Source organism: Babylonia areolata, chromosome 34, assembly GCF_041734735.1.
Source record: "Babylonia areolata isolate BAREFJ2019XMU chromosome 34, ASM4173473v1, whole genome shotgun sequence".
NCBI classification, from domain to species: Eukaryota; Metazoa; Mollusca; class Gastropoda; order Neogastropoda; family Buccinidae; genus Babylonia; species Babylonia areolata.
Window position 1 is genome coordinate 23,837,505 of NC_134909.1, and position 5,000 is coordinate 23,842,504.

General features: G+C 40.5%; 1 protein-coding gene across 1 annotated transcript in view; it reads left to right on the top strand.

The window, feature by feature from the left end:
• The window catches only part of LOC143277690 (fibrocystin-L-like), a 132,119-nt gene that overhangs the window by 1,235 nt on the left and 125,884 nt on the right, over nucleotides 1-5,000 (top strand). The gene's annotated exons all lie outside the window — the stretch shown is intronic.

Below are 5,000 nucleotides of genomic sequence, written 5' to 3' on the forward strand. Positions count from 1 at the left end.
ACAAGCCACTTTTCACATATACGATTTCCTTATATCCCCCCAACCCTCTTACATTTCCTTCCCGCTCTCTCACCCCTCGTTTCTTCTTTTTTCTTTTCTTTTTCATTTATTCGTCTAATCTAATGTCACTTTTAGTGAAAAGACGTAAAACCAATTAACAACAACACCAACATCAACAGCAGCAGCAGCAACATCAACAACAACAACAACAACAACAACACACACACACACACACACACACACACACACACACACACACACACACACACACACACACACACACACACACACACACACACACACCGCATTTTCCAACTTCCTGTTCGCTCTCATACCCACCTCCACACCCCACATCCCCACCCCTCCCCCCCACATACCCCTCTTTTTTCTTGTCTTTTTTCTGTCCTCTATTATCACTTTTAGTGAAAAGACGTGAAAGCAATGAACAACAACAACAACAACAACAACAACACTCACACAAAGCATCGCACACACACGCACTATCAAGTTTGGGCAGAGCACTAATTACCTGAGGAAAACAACTTGTGTAGTACTTTGTTCACCTGTACGGAATGACTGGCATGTTGTATGTGGCGTGTTGGGGCTTGAGCGAAGTCAGAGTCTGTCTTAATTTATAGGCCCATTTCAACATTAATCTCTGTCTCTGTTCTGTGTCCCACGTTTATTTATTTATGTATTTATTTATTTATGTACGCTTATAGTTGACTTCATCAAGTTTTTGCGCCTTATACATATTATTATTATTAGTAGTAGTAGTTCTTTTTTTTTCTTTTTTTTTAAATGTATTTATCTATTATTTATTCACCTTTATTTTTTTCTCAAGGCCTTACTAAGCGCGTTGGGTTACGCTGCTGGTCAGGCATCTGCTTGGCAGATGTGGTGTAGCGAATATGGATTTGTCCGAACGCAGTGACGCCTCCTTGAGCTACTGATACTGTGTCCCACTGCCTCTATGTCTGTGTATATATCTGTTTGTCTCTGTCTCTCACTTTCTGTCCGCCTTTCCCTCTCTTCGCTTGTCTGTCTGTCTGTTTGTCTGTTAATATGTGTGTGTTTCTGTCAGCCTTTGCGTCTCTCTCTCTCCCTCTCTCTCTCTGTCTGTCTGTTTCTCTGTGTCTGTCTGTCTGCCTGTCTCTCTGTCTCTCTCTCTGTGTCTCTCTGTGTGTCTGTCTGTCTCTCTCTGTGTGTCTGTCTGTCTGTCTCTCGTCTGTCTGCCTGTATCTCTCTCTGTGTCTGTCTGCCTGTCTCTCTCTCTCTCTGTCTGTCTGTCTGTCTTTCGTCTGTCTGCCTGTCTCTCTCTCTGTGTCTGTCTGTCTGTCTCTCTCTCTGTCTGTCTGTCTGTTTCTGTCTCTCTCTGTTTCTGTTTCACCGCTTGAACGAGTTACCACATGTAAGAGAGTCCTCAATTGTTTAGCGTATGGAGTAAATAGGGTGTCTTTTGCAATGTGACTTGTTTAAGGGATAAACGTTAAAAAAAAAAGCAAAGAAAGCTACTTTTGTATGGAAAAATAAATATCCAATACCTTCTTGGTGGAGAGAGGTTGGACTTAAAATGGCTTATTCATGAATCTCCAGTTTAAGCTGTGTCTATATTTAAGACGGAGACAAAATATCAACAGAGATGGACAGTTCAGTTCAGTTCAGTTCAGATTCTCAAGGAGGCGTCACTGCCGTCGGACAAATCCATATACGCTACACCACATCTGCTAAGAAGATGCCTGACCAGCAGCGTAACCCAACGCGCTTAGTCAGGCCTTTAGAGAAAAATAAAGTTGCATGATGGATACATCATTGAAGTAATGGATGAATAGATAAGCAAATAAACAAGTAAATAAATCAACGAATAAATAGATAAATACATAAAAAAAATAGCAAATAAACGGATAACACTATTTAAAAAAAGAGAGAGAGAGATAAGAAGACATAGTAAAATAAAATGCGAGAAAGGAAAAACAGATAAATAAATAAATAGAATAAAAGGACAACAATGATAATAAATAAATAAACAAATAAGCAAATGGACACACACACACACACACACACACACACACACACACACTATATATATATATATATATATATATATATATATATATATATATATCAACATAGATGATATATATATATATATATATATCCGGACGATTTATTCAACTTGCTTGCCATGCAGACAGGAAAAAGGATGATGCTTCACCTCGGCAATGCGTTTTGTCCGTGGTGTCTGAACACAACACGTTGTACTGTCACGTGCTTGTTATTTTGTTTGTTGTTGTTGTTGTTGTTGTGCTTCTTCTTCTTCTCCTTTTTCTCTTTCTTCTGTCTTTCTTTATTCAATTCTTTTTTTTTTCCCCTTTCTTTCTTTTATGTTCATTTTTAAACATTTGCAGTGTAAATAACGTTATGTTCAACATCCTTTCTACCATAACCCACACCTTGTATGGAATAAAAAGACACCCCGCACGTCCCCCCCCCCCCCACACACACACATTAATCTTTACCGAAAAGACTGAGTGTGGGTGTGGTTAAGTAAATCAATGAAATAAATTTATGAAACGTACGCCTCTAAATCATCACACGATGTGGTCAGATAATATGAGACTCGGCTTTTTTGGCCAGTCAATTCAAATATCTGTCACACACACACACACACACACACACACACACACACACACACACACACACACACACACACACATATATATATATATAAGGAGTGTGTTCTTACAAAATATTTTGAGTAAAGTTCACCCTTAAAATGTCAGTATGTGAATATTACAATGTTGGTATTTTGGTATTTTATTTTTAGTGCACATATTTGTCACTAGGTTGAACACGAAGGACTATGCTTGCAACCAGAATAAATGCAATTATTTTAAGTGCAAACAGAGTTTGCTGATCCAGAAAAAAGTCAGACAAGCTCAAAGGGACTTTCGTGCTTCACGTGCGTGGCGGAACAGCCCTGACAGAGGAGCTGACAGTATGCTCTCAGCGAACCGCTTTTTCCCTGGATCCATGCTGAGGTCTTTCCTCTGTTGATGCTTTTCCACGTGTCCTCCTTGTGGCACGCACGTTGCTTTGCTGACAACACGAACACTATGTATGTCTCAAAACAAAATAAAAATAAATAAATAAATAAATAAATAAATAAATAAAATAAGAATAAACAAGAGAGGCAAGGCCTTCAAGACTCACTTGTGATAAATTAAGTCCCCTAGCATTAATTACAGAGTAATTTCCTTTTTTTTTTTTTACTATCTGCACCAAAACGTTTGCAAAAATAAATAAAAATTCCATGCTTAGCAAATGAAGTTCCTGTTTGAACAAAAAATGATAATAATGACTCCTCTTGTTGTTGTGTCAGAATAAGAGGTCAAAGTGCCAAGTTTAGAGAATACAAAAAAATATAAATATAACAGTAAATGCAGTTTGCATTAATTAGGCTTCTTTTTTATTTTTTGTGCCCATCCCAGAGGTGCAATATTGTTTTAAACAAGATGACTGGAAAGAACTGAATTTTTCCTATTTTTATGCCAAATTTGGTGTCAACTGACAAAGTATTTGCAGAGAAAATGTCAATGTTAAAGTTTACCATGGACACACAGACACACGCACACGCACATACACACAGAGACAACCGAACACCGGGTTAAAACATAGACTCACTTTGTTTACACAAGTGAGTCAAAAAAGGAAAAAAAAGCTGAAGTGTTGTTGGAAATGCTCCGTCTTGTATGCTATATGTGATAGCAAATCGTGACCATCAGACAAGCGGAGAAGGAAACTGCTTTCCCGACGATCTGGGCTGGAATTTGATTGTTGTAGACAGTGTCTTGCCCAAGTTACATCCCCACTCTCTCGGCTTTAGCAAAGACGGCGTTGGGATGGTCTCCAAAGGCCAACCAGCCCCACAGACTGCAGCACTGACAGACAGTGCACTCTACGTGCAGAACAGAAATCCCTCTCGGCTAATTAACTTTTGAAAAAAAAAAAAAATGATCCACAAATTTTATTATCACACAAAATCTGTTTTGTTTTAGATGCGAACGAAAACGTTTGTGCTCAGCCGTTATCAGATGGTCCAGTTATTGCGATACCCACACATAATGACATAAAACAACTCTATTAATGCATATATTTTTTTTCTTTTTTTCTTCTTTTTTGGTGGTAAATGGGGTCCCTAACTTAATGTGCCTCGTATATGTTTCCGCTCTCTTCCACACACGTTTCCCCCTCCCCGTAATCTGCACCAGTGTCACACTGTGTCACACTGTTGGTCATTCTGAAGCATGTTTATTTCACATGGTACCAACAGGGCGAAAACAGTCTTTCTTCTTCTTCTTTCTTCTTCTTTTTTCTGTCTCACAGTTCTCTGTGTTATAGTATTATTCTTTGGAGTTTCTGGCAATTTCTCTACGTACGTCGTGGCTTATGTAAATATACATCCCATTTCTTCGAGTAACTCCTTAAAGGTCAAGGGTCCTTCAGCCATCTACGGCCATCGGGGCAGTGGGTTCCTGTCCACTGTGTCAAGGGCTCGGCTTAGGGAACCGGGGCTTAATCCTGTCAACAGCCTTCCCCAACCAAAGTCAGGTTTCCCCATTCACACCTGGGGAGGTGGAGGGAGCAGGGGGTGTGGGGGTGGGGGGGTTGGGGGGGGGGTGAAGAAAACAGGAGGAAAATGTCTTTCCAAAGTACACAACACCATACTGAAACGGTGGAGGGGGGGGGGGGGGTTGAAGAAAACAGGAGGAAAATGTCTTTCCAAAGTACACAACACCATACTGAAACGGTGGAGGGGGGGGGGGGGGGATTGAAGAAAACAGGAGGAAAATGTCTTTCCAAAGTACACAACACCATACTGAAACGGTGGAGGGGGGGCGGGGGGGGGGGGGGGGGGGGGGGGTTGAAGAAAACAGGAGGAACGTGTCTTTCCAAAGTACACAACACCATACTGAAACGGTGGAGGGGGGGGGGGGGGG